The sequence below is a fragment of the Pan troglodytes genome, chromosome 15, assembly GCF_028858775.2.
Source record: "Pan troglodytes isolate AG18354 chromosome 15, NHGRI_mPanTro3-v2.0_pri, whole genome shotgun sequence".
Lineage (NCBI taxonomy): Eukaryota > Metazoa > Chordata > Mammalia > Primates > Hominidae > Pan > Pan troglodytes.
In genome coordinates, this window is record NC_072413.2 from 31,756,510 (window position 1) to 31,772,974 (window position 16,465).

General features: G+C 39.1%; 1 protein-coding gene and 1 long non-coding RNA gene across 15 annotated transcripts in view; one reads left to right on the forward strand and one right to left on the reverse strand.

Annotated features, from left to right (window-relative positions):
* NPAS3 (neuronal PAS domain protein 3) overlaps nucleotides 1-16,465 on the forward strand; it is an 868,305-nt gene that overhangs the window by 582,089 nt on the left and 269,751 nt on the right. The gene's annotated exons all lie outside the window — the stretch shown is intronic.
* The window catches only part of LOC107968142 (uncharacterized), a 28,061-nt gene continuing 14,293 nt past the window's right edge, over nucleotides 2,698-16,465 (reverse strand). Inside the window, exons 3-7 of the long non-coding RNA XR_001709087.4 lie at nucleotides 9,971-10,090; nucleotides 8,807-8,908; nucleotides 7,326-7,552; nucleotides 4,612-4,716; nucleotides 2,698-4,173 (exon numbers count right to left, since the gene is read on the reverse strand). This is a non-coding gene — a long non-coding RNA (uncharacterized LOC107968142). The remainder of the gene's footprint in view (nucleotides 4,174-4,611; nucleotides 4,717-7,325; nucleotides 7,553-8,806; nucleotides 8,909-9,970; nucleotides 10,091-16,465) is intronic.

Below are 16,465 nucleotides of genomic sequence, written 5' to 3' on the forward strand. Positions count from 1 at the left end.
CTGTCGAAATGTCATGACATACATTACATTTGCATGGTGCTCTACAGTTTACAACATGGCTTTCATTTGAGTTATGTCATTAGATCTTTGCAACATCCTGGAGTTATAGAATCTAGGAGTTTGAGGGAATTGCCTGACAATATAGCAATGGAGCTGTAGGGGGAAGGAGTTTCTCATGGGTGTATTGCTGTTTTATGCTTCAGGTCCTTTGCTTAGGCTGTTTCTTCTCCCACACCTGTAAAGCTTCTCTCTAAAGGTTCAACTCAGGCATCATTTTATTTAGGAAAAGTTCTGACAGCCTCTTGGTCCTGTCCTTTTAGCTCCTCACTCCTTCTTTGTGCTTTCGTCATGCCCCGCAGCACCTAGGGCTCAGGTCTCTTAGCACATTTACCATATTAAATCACCATTACATATTTACATATTTGCCCATCTAGTTCCCACCCCCAGGCCTTACTGTGAGCACCTGTTACTCAGAGAAGCTGTTTATTTTCCATTGACCTTTTCATTTCTAGCATATAGCACAGCACCTGGCGTGCAATAGGTGCTCAGTAAATGTGTAACATATTGAACAAATCTGATTCCAAATCCTCGGCTCTCCCCAACACCCTCCCTGCACCAATATAGGTGCCCTCCTGCCAGACCCAAGCAGCTTCTGAACATCCACCACGTACCAGAGACTACAAGGTAAAACCAGATGAAACAATTCTTGACTGACAGCAAAAGATGATATGACTAACTTGAAGAGTAATAAATGAAATGGCTGAAGAATGCTTTCATGCTATGACATATCAAATACCAATTAAGTTCACTGTATATTCAGTACAAGCATGCTAAGAGGATGCAGGCAGCTCAGGCAGCGGGAGAGCCTTGTTGAGATGGGAGATTTTGAGATGGGTTGCTCATAAATTGATGCAGAGGCCCTGGAGGTAAACAGCTAGAGGAGAGGTAACTCATGGTGGGGGTGGGAGAGATAGGAGTCAGTTCCTCTAGTTGGATGGCAAGGTAAGGAGGATTTTCAATTTCAGGGTGAATAATTGAATCTGATAATAGAATTGGAGCTGCTTGTTTAAGTGTGCATCAAGATAACTCTTGAGCCTGACTTACCCTCATTGTTCCATTCCTTTGAGATCAACCAAGAGTTCCAACTCCAAGAGAAAAAGGCAAAGAGAGCTGTCTGCTCTATTGCAATGCCTCATCACTCTGCAATATATCTGTTCTCTCTTTCTACTCACACCAACATAAACAGACATCAAGGATTTTTTTTTTTTTTTTTGGTATGTTACCATGCCTTTGCAAAAAATGAAATTTCCTTGACCTGGAATACATCCTCCTTCCTCCACCCTTTCATCTCGCTAGTTAACTCCTACATATTAGTCAGGGCTCAAGTCAAGTCTCTGACCAGCCTCACCCTAACAGAGTTGGGGGCCTCTCTTTAGTGTTCCCAAAATACTTCCTCCTTCTTAGAACAATCAGTTAAGGATTGAAGAGTTGTCCATGCACTCTACCACAGTGGAATCAACAGGAGGGTAGGAGCTATATTGTGGTCTTATTTGTTATTTTCAGGGTCTAGCCAATAGTAGACTCTTGCTAAACATTTTTAATAAATGAAGGAATGAATGAGTAAATTAATGACTAAGTGAATAAATCCCTTGTATCCTCTTGGTCCCAACCTGGTAGACTTTCTGACTCCCTACCTATACCAGTCTTGTACCTATTTGTTACACACAACCCTCTATACAAGTGACATTGACCACAGACAAAAGAATGTAAAGAACAGAGTTCAAGCAGCTCACAGTTACAGTTTCTAGTTACTCATGTCTCTTAGCTCAGATTTACCAGTTTCAACTGTTTCGCTGGCATCCTTTGATTTTACCCTCCTTTTGTGCGAGTTTCCCTTTTGATCCTTCTCATCAAACTTCTCAGTATCCTAGTCTGCCATCTCAGAACTCTCAAGCTCTCTCTGAGCTTTGTCTGATTGTTTCCTTCTCTTCTCGTCCCCAGCTTCCCCTCTGCTTCCCTCTTACTTTTCCTGGGACTCTAATTATGCTCTCATTATACTCAAACATTAGTTGCCTGCCTTCCAGAGATCTAGGAAGTAATTCCAAGTCTTGCCAGCTTCCCCTGATGTCATTCATGGGTAGAACAGGAGAAGAAGCTAGCATGGGATTTGAAGTCAGAGCCATCTGGGTGCCAAATCAGGGTTTGCTGTGTATTATTTGTGTAACGTGGGACAGATTAATTCTCCAAACCTCGGTTTGCGCATATGTAAAGTGGAAATAACAGTACAGATACATGGCTTGTAAAGTTATTGGCAGATTAAGTGAGATGTAAGGTACTTGAAATATACGTACCTGGAAAGTTGATTAGGATGGCTTCTTATCACATCTTCCTCACAAATACAATACACATTCACGTTCCTAGTCATTCCTTTTAGCAGACCGTACATTTTAAAATAACAAACACCCACATTTGTGTTTGAACCCAGATAATACTAATTTTTCTCCATTGAGAGACCCAAGGTGCCTTCCCTGAGCTGCACAGATACCTCCTTGAGAGGTAAGTTAGGGGCCCAGCTGATCCCATCTCAGAATCTCACCCTACCTTGGTGTGTCCAGACTGTCGGGGAGAATATGGAGCGAGAGGTGAGACCCAGCCAGATCTGAAGCCTCACCCCCACCCATCATCTATCCTCCTGGCATCTTTCCCCTGCTTCTGGTTTAATTAGTTGTTGGATTGATCTGCTGAACCCAGAGGGGTTCTAGAGCCGTTGCTTTATTCCATCTTCAGCTTGCAGAAGATTTGAAGGATATTGGGTCAGGGTGAAGCTCTGAGCTACCACAGTACAAAAAGTCACTTCCCCTTGCCCTCAAGAAGGAGTGAGTGTTTCTCCGGGTTATATAGTTTCTGTGCCTCAGAGGAGGCTACGTTTCAGTGGTGTGTGGGGTGACCCTTATGTATCGTTTATATCAAGAAAGCGCTTTGAGACGAAATAGGGTCTATTAATCTCAGATGTTGTGTGTGCCTCTTTGCTGTCTGAGTTTGGTTGTTTTGTTTCATCTGCTGAGGGAGGTTTGTTTTCTTTTTTTTAAATCTGAGATGAAATAAGAACACCACATTTACTGTGATTTATCTGGGGGAAGAAAAAAAGTGAAACTGGAAATGTTTGTCCTTAGGAGATTTGTATAAAGTTCTGTCAGATGATGTTGAGAATGAAATGGGCAGGAGAGACGGAGAAGCAATAAAAGTGCCGTTTTGAGTTTGTGAATGGAATCAAATTTCGATTATGACAACAGTTAAACACAGTGATTTTTCTGTATTTTCAGGAATAAAAGCAACACAATTATTTCTTTCGCAGTGCCCAGTAATCTCTAATAATTTATCCGTTTTCATTTAATGCCTCTAAAATGGGCAAGGAGAGTTATACACAGCCTGCAACCTGTAATAAAATGGTCAGTTTCAACACAGCTATTGAGTGGGAGGCAAGGCGAGGACCGCTGTGCAGAGAGGTGCTGGTACTGTACGCATTAATCAATAAGCAAACGCTGAATGCTGCTAGATAGTCATTTACCCTTGACAAAACAAGCAATGATAATTGGATGATAATGTGGTAATTTACCTTTATACATTTTACCCTTGTTGGATTTTTAGAGGTCATTGTTGTATCTGATAAATTTTAGGGTAGAATTCCAGCTTTTCCCTGTGCAAGACCAATATCTGAAGCTTGTGCCTTTTGCTGCTTTTTCCTTCAAATAACAGGATCTTATGAATTAGTGCTTTCATTATATTTGTGTCTATTAAGTCAGACTACAGTTTTCAAGGTGCTTTTCTATTCTAGGGAGATCTGCAGGGCACTTAACCTACATTAGACCTAAGAGGTCTGAGGGTTCTTCAGAAGACAAAGAATTTCTAGATACTTTCCTTGAGGAGGTGTCAAGGGCAATACAGACAAAAGACTGATGTCTCCTTTAACAGCTTGATAAGTATCTCAGGATATTCTGCAGGAATCAGTTCTGTTTCTACAAAGTCCTGTATTCCCATTCAGCATGATATGGCTGAATATGTGTGTGCTACATGTGACAATGGTGAAGACTTATCTTTGCCCTGAGGGCTGAGTGCTGTAACACTGCTCAAGCGATAGGCTTGATAGAAGTGATGATTTGGAGAGATGATCTGCTTTAAAAAAAAAAAAAAAAAAGGCACATTAGAGATGTGTAAGAATTAAAAATGTGACTCTCTGTTTATCTGGATTTTATTTTATAAGTTCCAAAGGCATTTCTATTCGTAGCATCGAAATCCCTTGTAAAAGTAAAGTGAATCATTCTTGTATTGACCATTTTTTTCATGTTGTTCTATTGAGACATCTTCCCAACTGAGTTTCTTATTGAATTGTATTTCTATAAGGGTATTGTAGGTTAGCAGCACATTTTTATGGTACACAAAAGATGTGCCTTCTGAATTTCCAATGCCTTGCATATTGTTCCCCACAGAAGAAACATCTCGGAAATGCTAAATAAATCAAAACAGAAACATTTGGCTCTTGACTTGCCGCCGGAGCTTTTTTTTTTCCTCTCAGTTTACATTGGCTGGAATATCCATTATGATCCATCTTACCTATTTGATTAATTTGTAATAAATCTGGCCCTTTGGAAGCCTCTTGCTGCATTTCTGGACGGGTTACTCTTGTAGCAGGTTTATTTAATATGTGTCTCTGTGTACCTATATGAATGAAAATTTAATATGGTTTAGAAGCCTTTAAAAACACACACGCACATAGTGTTTGCTCTGAATTAAGTGCTCATATTTGACATAGCCTTGTGGTAAAAATCCATAAACGTATAGGCAGACAGAATTGTTTAGAGGACAGTTTCTTCAGAAATTCACGTGACACGTGATATCATTTCAGGGGATGAAATATCATATTTCAGATGACCAGTAAATGTAATTATAAATACTAGATTGGAATCCTTATTTTTGTGTTTTTTTAAAAAAATTCTTCTCCTTATGGCCTATATTATTTGAAGTGCCACAGCCACATTGCAGAGTTCACCTTCAATTTGATGCAGTGATGTAGTTGTATCCCTGTGGGTGAGAAATGTTCCTCTCCAAATAACTGTAGCAGCATAGCAGGAGTATTTTGAGTCAACCTTCTCTATATTATAGGAAGATAATAAAAACGCCTCTACTCTTAACCATCGCCATGTACTGAGGAAGGCATAACAAATTCATTTTCTGATGTTGGAAATAAGATCAAGGTGGGAAACAATACCCCCATTTTTCGGACAAAGACATTGGGGACCAGAAAACCACATTTAAGACTGTGTTAATTGTCTTTTATAGCAAAAATAATGAGAAAAATAATATTAGCCATTTTTATGGTATATATCCCACCCTACTCCTTTGGTTATATGTATTACCACCATGTACACTAAGAAAGCCAAGGAAAATAGTTATCTTACACATATGTTTTGTGCTTGCTGAGGTAAACAATGAGTGAATGGTGCTTGCGGTGTGGAGAAAATAAAGAGAGGTTAATTGGTACATACTTGCCTCATATTCCTTATCTGAATGCTTTACATTCATATATAATATGGAGCTATGTAATACGTGTGTTTACTAATTACATCTGATGTCTGTCTTAACTTTGTCACTCTCAGAATGTCCTTATAGGCATGCACCATGTGTCAACTGAATTACACCCATAGTCTGAGCCACACACTCTTCTCAGCACTCTAAGATAGTTAGACAAATACCGTCTACTCAGGGGAGTTATAATCCAGTAGAAGAAATTAAACAAATACAACAAAAAGTAAGTTAAGGCAAACTAAAGTACATTGGGATAGGTACTGTACTTCAGTGATTCAGAGGAGGAAGTACGTTCCTGTTCGGCTTCAGAAATGCTTCAGGAATGAGCTGGACTGGTCTGATTGAAAGAGAAAACAGCATGACTCAAGGCACAGGGACCAAACATCTTGGGAATAGTTATCTGACATCATTATGACTGTAGAGAAAGGAGAAACCTTGGATACTATAAAAAGACACTGGCCCAGGCAAGGTTGCAGTGAGCTGAGATCATGCCACTGCGCTCCAGCCTGGGCGACAGAGCGAGACTCTGTCTCAAAAAAAAAAAAAAAAAAAAAAAGATCCTGGGCCAGGCGTGGTGGCTCATGCCTGTAATCCCAGCACTTTGGGAGGCTGAGGCGGATGGATCACCTGAGGTCAGGAGTTCGAAATTAGCCTGGCCAACATGGTGAAACCTCGTCTCCACTAAAAATACAAAAAGATAAAAATTTAAAAAAAATAGCCGGGCGTGGTGGCAGGCACCTGTAATCCCACCTATTCTGGAGGCTGAGGCAAGAGAATGGCTTGAACCCAAGTTGCAGAGGTTGCCGTGAGCTGAGATTGTGCCACTGCACTCCAGCCTGGGCGACAGAGCAAGACTTTGTCTCAAGAAAAAAAAGACCCTGGCCAAGGAGAGTCCAGCAAAATAAATCCCTGCTACAAAGAACCAGATCAGTGCCTGCCATTGATCCACGATGGACCTCCCTTATATGTGTGGGGCCACAACACACCTACGCCTTGAGGCAAGAGAAAGATTATGGAGGCCCTTGAGTGTCAGGTAACGGATGCTACTGTGTCCCCATAAAGCAGATCCTAGTGCTAGGCATATAATAGCCAAAAATAACTATAACTATCTTTAATCAAATACCTACTGTGATTCAGATGAACTTTGGGGAAATGTTTTTAGGTTATCTTTTCATATTTTGCTCCTTCTTATCCATTAGGTCTCAGCTTAAATGTCACCTCCTCAGAAAGACTGTCTTGACAACACTGCTGAAAGTACTGCCCTCTCTAAAAGTCCTCCTTACCCTCTACAACTGCATCCTGTTCCTTTCCTTCATAATACTTAAGTCTTAACTGCATATGTATTTGTCTGTAAATTTGTTATTCTTTTTCTTCCTGCTATACTGTCGGATTTTTGAGAACAGGAACTAGAGCTGTTTTATTCACCACCCTATCCCAGCACCTTCAAAAAGTCCCTCTCTATAGCAGACACTCAAAAATTGGTCAAATGGTGATATTCACAACAACCTAATAAAGTAGATACCATTATCTTAATTTTTACAAAAGAGGAAATTGGCATTCACAGAATGACTTGCTCCAGTTAATCAATAATCTGCCAAACCCAGATTCAAACCCAGTCTACATGATCTTAAAGCTTATGGTTGTATCTTTGCTAGATGATAACCTTCCTCTAATAGAAAGATGAAATCTATATTAGTCTGCCAGGGCTGCCATGACAAAGTATCACAAACTGGTTGGCTTACACAACAGAAATGTGTTGTCTCAGAATTCTGTAGGCTAGAAGTGTGAGATTAAGGTGTTGGCAGGGTTGGTTCCTTCTGAGGGATGTGAGGGAGGCTCTGTTCCAGGCCTCTATCCCAGCTTCCGGTGGTTTGCTGATCATCTTTGGTGGACCATCGCTTGTAGACACATCATTCCGATCTCTGCCTCCATCTTCATGTGTCATTCACCGTGTGTGTCCAAACACCTTCTTTTTATATAGAAACAGTCACATAGGATTATGGCCCAAACTAATAACCCCATCTTAACTTCATCATCTGCACCACTTCTATTTCCAAATAAGGTCATATCTGAGTTAATGGGGGTTAGTACTTTAACATATGAATTTGGGAGAGAACACAATTCAACCCAGAATAGTACATTTTTAGCAAATGACTGACTAATCTCAAGGCATAGTAATTGGTTTTGTGTTAAATGTACTATTCATAATGTAGAAAAATGTTCTAAAAAAGGGGATAAGTATCCTAGTTTTATCCTAACATTAAACTTAAAGAGCCATTCAGTCATCTTTTCTAAAAGATCATGAGAATCTCAAAGATTATGTGATCAGGGACTCAGAACTTGGATGTTTTATAATTTTGCATCTTAGCATGGAAACAAAATCAGAAGTTAGGCAAGTAAGCATGATATTTGAAATCACTTTGCCATATAATTACTGCTAGACTAGATTGGGATGGACCTGACTTCATTCTTCTGTCTTCAGAACTTTAGATAAAGAGTATTTTTTAGCAAGCATTGGAAATTCTCAGTAATAATGCCCTTGCAATCAGAAGGTAGAAGTTTAGTATATTTCAAGTTAGTTCTTACCACCTATAGTGTCAGAGCACAGTGCTAGGCTCTAGAGGAAAGGTACAATTTCAGGATGCTTCATTTATTTCTGTGAATTTTTTCCTATATGCCGTGTCTTTGAGTCACTGAAGGAATTTACTCTATCATATTTGTGACCCACTGAGACCTAGGGATGGGCATCTTTATCCAGAAGGGAGAAGCTTTGAGAAGTCTTCAAGTTGTAGGACACATAAAACCTATTAATGGGGAGAAGTTGTTTCTGAAATGTCGAACCAAATTATTGACCACTAACGCATAAACATGCCTAAGTTTGGAATGTGACATGGGAGGTAGGGTCTGATCAGGAACCGGGAAACGTCTGTTTTCTTTTTTAGCTATCTGACAAAGATAACTAATAGAAGGAGAAATGTGAGATTACGAAAGAGGAAATGGGGAAATAAACCATGACAAAAATAAATGAGAAGAGACAGATAAAACAGAAAGAAAGGTAAGTTAGGGGAAAAAATAAAAGGAAGACACAGGTGAAATGAAAACAGAGATTTCAGCAACCTAGAAAAGATTTAAAAGGAGTGAAATAATCATCAGTGAATGGCAAACAATTTGACGTAATTTTCCATGTTGTTTTCCTACCGGTATTCCAAGCCTTAGAACATACCTGGAGTACCTGGAATGCATTTCCTCACTCATGACCTTTCATAACTCTCAGAAATGATTTTCTTTCACTCTACTTCGGCTGGACTTGAAAGTGCTTGATGGTCTTGGGAAGGAATTACCAGTAAATAATAAACTCACAGTATACTGAAGTCACATATAGTTTTTTAAAACCTGGGAAATGTTTCTCCATTTTCCTATAAAATCCCCTTTACCTTTTATAGGCTCTACAGCCATTTGTTTGTTTTTAATAGAGGAAAAACCTATTGGACAAATTTTTGAATGTTGTTGAAACAGGGCATGACTATCACTCCAGTAAAGAATATCCCATGTAAAAGAGGTTTCAGTATGTATACTGGGCTCTTACAGGCTGATTCTGTAAAATAATGAAGGAAGCCACTGGTGAATTAAATAGCTTGTTAGTCATGGGGGATCAGTGAATAGGGTCCTCCTGGGGTCCAATATATGGAGAAGTGACAATGAGATCAGGGGAAAAAATCAAACTAGTAGTTACTGAATATATATTAAGGTATCCTGCAAATGCAATATAGGAAATAGCTTCATTTCAGAAGCTCAGTAATTTAGTACCTCTCACCTAAGGGAGTCAGGTCAGAATTTAGCCTCGGCAGAGCCAGGCAAATTGTTCAGGATGAAGACAGCAGCCAAAGCGGCACATCATTAAGGCCAGGCAGTAGGAGGGTTACCCAGCCCTTCAGACCTCACTGTGTTAATGAAGTTACTTCATTGACATAACCTAATATTCATTCATTTTTGTTATGAGAACAAGGTCCTTTCAAAACTTCTCTTCATCCAATGAGTGTTCAGCACCTACTATGTAAAGACTCTGTAAGGAGGAATAGATGGCATCCTTGTCCTTAGGAAGCTGGCAGAACCCCCATTCCTTGAATACCAGTATTCAATGTAGCAAATGCCTGTCTGGCTATATGTGGAGGAGGAGGAGGTTGATTGACCACCTCCAATGGCTACCAGTGTTAGACAGCATTCCTTCTTCCCCATTTATGATTTTCCCCTTCCTTATCCACTCTCCTTCTTCCCTAGTAGCTGGGACAAATACTAAGGGCATGAGCCCTTGTCGGGGGTGCTCTGAAGTGAGCAGGGTATGGAAATGAATCTTCCTAGCCCTATCCTGTACCCTGTAACCACTTACCTTGTGATGTCGTTTACAGCAAGAGCCCACATCCAGGGTTATTATCATAGGAAGAAATTGTTGCCCAGAACAACTGTACAATTTGCATGTTGGTGCCTCAATTCTGTCTAATAGATATGCCTATAACAAAATAAGATGTTATCTCTGTTTCTCAGAGATGTAGTCATTTCACTCAGAGTTCTCATATGACTTCCTTTGGAGAAAGTGCCGTTTCTTTCTGTGTATGATTTTATGTGCACATACACAAATGCACACCCGTTATGAGTTACTGATACTGGAAAGATTTGAGTAAGTGTGTGGAGATAATAAATGCATGGTCACATCTCATGTGAAAATCAGGATTTATATATGAAGTATTAATAGACAGAATGGATCCCACAGAAATCTGCTTTCCCATTGGTTGATTAACTGGTTTCCAAGAATTAGGTAAAGAGGACAAAGGAGAACTTGTGTTTGAAATGTGAGAATCCTGTTTCCTAGTGGGCAAGTGCTGGGGGCTTCCTTTTGAACAACGCTGGGTTTTAAGGGACTTTCAGATATTGCATCCTGATCTCCCTGCCAGAGGGTGGCAAAAATTTGGAGCAATGGCTGTTTCAACAGAAGGAACACATTCCTTCCATTTCAACACAAGGAATCCAGGAATCTTCATCTTGTCCTAAGTATACAGGAAGCTAATGTCCTGGACCTAAAACCTGCCATACCTTTTTATTAGTAAACCATATATTAATTTCTGTGTTCTCTAAATTCTCTTCCATAGAATTATTTTCCCCTTCAAGAGAAAAAATTCATAATATAGGTGAAGCGTTTATTCTTCACACTATTCCTGCAAAGTAAGAGATTATCCTGATTATCTTTTATTGTGTGTGTGGAAGGAGGGGTGAAGAAGGAATAGAGACTCCACGAGTTTAATGTGCCCACCCCGCTGATATTTCAGCCAGGTCTGCCTGACTTCAAAGCCTAAGCTTTGCTACCAAGCTGCACATTCATGCAGTATTCACTTATTCACTTTGTGAGCCACTGCTATGTGAGAAGCCTCATGCCATGCTCTGGGGACAAAAGGAAGAAGAAGACAGCATCTCTGCCTGAAGGGCACTCACAATCTAGTGGGAAATATGGAAATATTAATAAATAATTCTGCAGAAGGTGATAAATGCAACAATAGACTATGATCAAGTGAAGACGTAACAAAGAGGAGGGAGTAGTCGTCCTAATGTGTCTGCAGATTTGGAGGATGCCAAGTGGAAAACTCTCTTTTTTCTAACTGAGCCTTCTGAGAAATCCTTCATGCTTTTGTCAGCAAATATGCATCTAACCCAAGCCTCTTCCCAGCGCCTGCTTAACCAGGCTGCGAAAAAGTTGCATTTACCCAGTGGACCAGCAAGGGAGGTAGTTGGTGACAGTGTCAGTGAGTCCTATAACAAAGTAATGAACAACTTCCACAGACCAGAGCAGGGATTGATGTCACGGAAAACTTAGGAAGATTCTTAACTTCTAATATAACAACAGCAACTGATAATTATTGAGTGTCACATGCCTTAAGGAATAGCGGTCACGTGTCCCATCATTTAATTCTCACAGCAGCCTTGTGAAGGGTCCCAAAGAATCTGAGGACCTGAGCAACTCAATAATGTTTCTTTTAGTTTTTCGAGGTCATATAGTTGATGTGAGGCATCCTAAATTCAAACCCAGAGCTGTCTGACTTCAAATTTCTCCCTCTATCCAGTCTCCCCAAATCTTGACTTAGAACAACACAGCTAAACAAGGTAAAATATGACTAATGCTTGGGGTAACTGTTCTTTCGAAGGGATGGAGGACTTAGGAGGTCTCTCAGTAGCCATGGTTCATCCTTTTTTGCTCTGGCCACCACACTGTAGAGTCATGACAGTCCTGTGCTAGTATTAAGAAAATTACACTTTTCTCAAGGTAGCTTAGTTTACTCAAGGCACTTTGTGTGTCTTAACTGTTTCCCAACTTCTCTTATCTTCCCTAGGAAGAAAACTAAAGATGCCATCAGGGTGCTTAACTAGTCTATATTTATTGAGAGCATGCCTCAGGGGTATTTTAGACAAAATAACCTCGTAACAGTGGATTTTTCCTGAGCAGAATCTAGGTTAAGAAGCTTTGCAAGCTAGTCTGTATAGACTGATATTAACTTTTCCATTAAGTAGGGCAGACTGAATTACTGTTTCAGAATTTGATGATGGATGAAGAAGCAATGCAAAAGTGACACCATCCTACATTTGTAGTGGTGACATTATCAAATCCATTTCCTTTGTGTTGTTAAAGTAATGGGCATCCTAAAGAGACAAGAAATATTTTTTTTCTTTTATGTATGTATGTATGTTTTTTTTTCTTAAGCACGTTGGCTGTGAAGAGAATCCGAAGGAAGCTGTAATCAAAACTGAGTTCTAAGCTCAGAAAAGTGACCACCGTGAACATCCCCAGAAAAGTGGTCTAGTACAGAAAACAAAGACCATGTCAACTCTATGAAGTTGCAGCTTCTGAACAACAGACAGAAAGGCACCGTTTCACTGGGGAATAAAATATGATTCCATTGTGTTAGGAATCACCAAGTGGCAGCATGTTCTATTAACATATTTTACTAATATGAAAGTTGCAACTCAAAGTTCAAAAACTATGTGTTGAACAACAGATTCCAGGGATGCGCCAGGCATCTGTCCCATTCGGTGAACAGGCCTTGGAACAGATGTCTCGAATTTCTTCAAATCCAGACATGCTGTCCAATTTTTTTTAGTGATAAACATACTTTCTTTCCTTTTTGTCACCGCTCACCAAAGTATTATATTTAATGCATAAAATATGTAAATTCTTAAAGCATCATTTTGCTCTTTAGTGAGTTTAGATATTACAAAACGGTTTAATTATAAAAACAGACAGACCTAGTCCTGGGACCTGTGCAGCTAGAAATAAATGTGCAATCAAAACTGCAATTACCTGCAGAATTTAGTGTAAACAGATCAGCAATCACATAACAAACACAGGCTAGTTTGCATTCTGATATGAATACAGTTAGATCCAAAGCAATTTTCCTTTATTTATCTTAGCTGCTCAGCATAAATAAAGCAAGGGCATTGAAGCAATTAGCATAATTAGAGTATCGTGGTCAGGCCCTGTGTGATTTCAAGAGACGTTTCACTTTAGAATTCTTTTTCCCACACAAGAGTTTCCCTGAGCCACTAAAATATCGCTTTGGGCATTTTTGTATTTCAAATTTGCAAGTTGTCAGTTTGAAAAACCCTTGACACATGGATGTGAAAGCATCTCATAGACAGCCACAGAAGGTATACCCTCAGCTTTTCATTACTAAGAAGCAGGGGAATTTCCTTTTTCAGCTCTTTCTCCTACTTGACGTTTAACCCTAGAAATGTCAGTCTTGATTATTTCCATTGCCTTCAAATTGGGTCCAAGGGTTAAAGACAACTTGTTCCTCCCAAAAATAAATAAAAATAGGGGATGGGAGGGTGGGAAAAGGAGAGGTTATTTCATGGTGGTAGCTGAGTTGTTGCTAAAAAATCAAAGGCTCTGGCAACCAGCTTGCTACTGGTGATCAGACTTTTTCAGTAGCTCCAAATAATAAGGTAGAGATCAGAGTGGGGTGAGGAACTGCACATGGTTTCCTTGCAGGATGCTCTGCAAGTATGGGAAATATTCTCTGTATGGGTAAACAGTAAGCAGTAGATGAAGATAAAATCGGTCCAGTGAAAACACACAGAAGAAGAGGTTTTGTTTTATTCTGTTTTGTTCTTTTATGTGTTTGAAGATGTCTGAGAAGACTATCTTTTGATTGGAAGGTCCAAGGTCAGCCCCTTGGACCATTATATATGTACCAGAACTCATACAGTCCAGTCAAAGGAAGTGTGAGTCTTAAAATAGGCTGTACTTTCCTTTAAAAATGATTTTTAAAACATACAGTAAAATTGACCCTGTCTGCAATTTTATCAATTTTAACGTGTTTAAATTAATGTAACCACCCATCGCAATCTACGTACAGAAAAGTGCCATAATTCCAAAGACCTCCTTTGTGCCATCACTTTGTATCACCCTTACTCCAACCCCTGATGGCCACTGATTTGTTCTCCTTCCTTATAATTGTATCTTTATGAGAGCGTCATATAAATGGAATCATACAGTATGTAAGCTTTCAAGACTGGCTTCTTTCACTCAGCATAATGCACTTGAGACTCATATCAGTAATTCCTTTTTATTGCTGAGTGGTATTCCTATGTACAGCTGTACCACAGTTTTTCTGTTCAACCATTGAAGGACATTTGGGTTGATTCAATATTTTGGCACTGATGAGTAGAGTTGTTATAAATATTTGTGCACAGATTTTTGTGTGAACATAGACTTACATTTCCCTAGGGTAAATACCTAGGAGTAGGGTTTCTGCATTACGTGGTGTGTGTGTGTGTGTATTTAACTTTCTAAGAAACTGCTTAAGTGTTTTCCAGAGGGGCTGTACCATTTTGCATTCCCATCAAGTGTTATTCTGCACTGTTGTCAGCACTTAGGATTGTCAGCGTTCTGTTTTTAATCTTAGCCATTCTGATAGGTGTGTGCTGGTATCTCATCGTGACTTTAATTTGCATTTTGCAAATGGCTAGTGATCTTCTACTGTGCTTACTTGCCATTTCTGCATCCTTTTGAATCAAGTCTTGTCTGCCTCAGTCTCATGCTTATTTTAATTGGGCTGTTTGCTGCATTCAGTCTTAATTTATCTGTGCAAATGTTAGGAAATCTCAACTATGTATCCAGGTCTCAATTATCTTTGCTAATGCAGGCCCATTCAGAAACTCAGTGGTGGCCAATATAAATTATGAGTGAAATTCAGCTCACACCAAACAATCCAGGCTAAAAGGACTAATAAAAAGGAAAATCACATTACAGTAAATCAACTCCATTACTGAGCTTCTGATCTTTCCGTCCTTTTTAAAGTTCAATTCTTTTTTAAATAAAATTCCACGTCCAGTCTCAGTTTTTCCTTTCTTTGGTCTCTGTCGAGCTTTTGCCCCAGCTGTAGCCAACATTTACTATTAATTAGAGATTAAATATTCTTTCTTTCTGGGAAAAGGTACAACCTCTTTGGGGTTCTCTTCAGCAGCTCTGGGATGGGGCAGACACTATGCTGAGTGATTTACCTGAGTCACTTCACTTCATCCTGTGAGGACAGGTGTTAGCTGTATTTCCTAAATTAAAAAACCCAGAGAAACAGATGATTTGTCCAAGCTCATAGGGCTCATAAATGGCTCAACCTAGGATTTGAACCCAGACCTCCCTGACTCTGGAAGTTCTCTCTTTCTGTGCAGCTGCTTAGTAACCAGAAATCTAAGATGAATGAAGTGATTGCATATAAGCTGTAAGTCGCTATTATCCACTGCCCTGGGAATAATATGTAAAAAGTAGGCGTTGTTCTCTCCTTTCCCTTTGAAAATTCCTTTCCTGTTGTGTAGTAAATGACCGCTTCCTAAAAACAGTAGTAAGATAAGGTCTCATTCTGCTTCAGGAAAGGAAGCAGTAGCCTTTCCCTGTCTAAGTTGACTCCCAAATTTTGTTGGTTCATTGTCCTAGAAAACCATGCTTACACTTTAAAGTGAGCTTTCAAAAATGATACTGAGTTATTTTAAAACTGAGATTGCACAAAGGGAGAGTTTGTTTTCAAACAGAACCTCAGAAATGCTCTAAACAGCATTCCTTAATTCTTTAACTCAAGAGTTAAAGAACTAAGCATAATAAACATAACTGTAAACAGTGGAAATAATAGAAGAGAACCTTTTTATTTTCTCATGGTGGAGAAGAGCTTCTTATGAAAAGAAATTCAGGTATTATAAAAGACTGGCAGAGGTGATTACTTTAAAATTTTTAACTATGTACAACAAAAGATACCGTAAATAAAATTAAAAGAGAAATTGCAGACTTACGGAAAATATTACAACGTATAAAGCAAAGGATAAATAACCAAACTATATAAAGAGATCCAAAAATTCAACAAGAAGACAAACATGCCATTAGAACATGGTCAAAAGATACGAATGGAAATGTCACCAAAGAAATAGAAATGACCAAACAATACATGAAAAGACTTTAAATTAACAGCAGTGACAGATGCTTTTGCTTCACAGATTGGCCAAGTTCGAAAAGACTGATGGCATCAAATATTGGTGAGAATGTTGAGAAACTGACATTCCTGTTTGCTATTGATGAGAATGCATAGTTCTGATATTGAAAACAATTTGGCAAAAAGAGCAATTTCTCAGTATTATTAGAAGGGATCAAGTAATTCATTTTTAAAGAATATTACACTAAATAAATCCTAAAGTGAATCCATTGTGGCATTGCTTCTAATTGCCTCAAATTTTGAAACCATGCTCCATAGAGGAATGGTTAAATTTATTATGAAATACCATACTATTTACAAAAAAGAAAATCACACCTGTATGTGGTGACGTGAAAAGAGATCCGAAATGTATAGTGAGA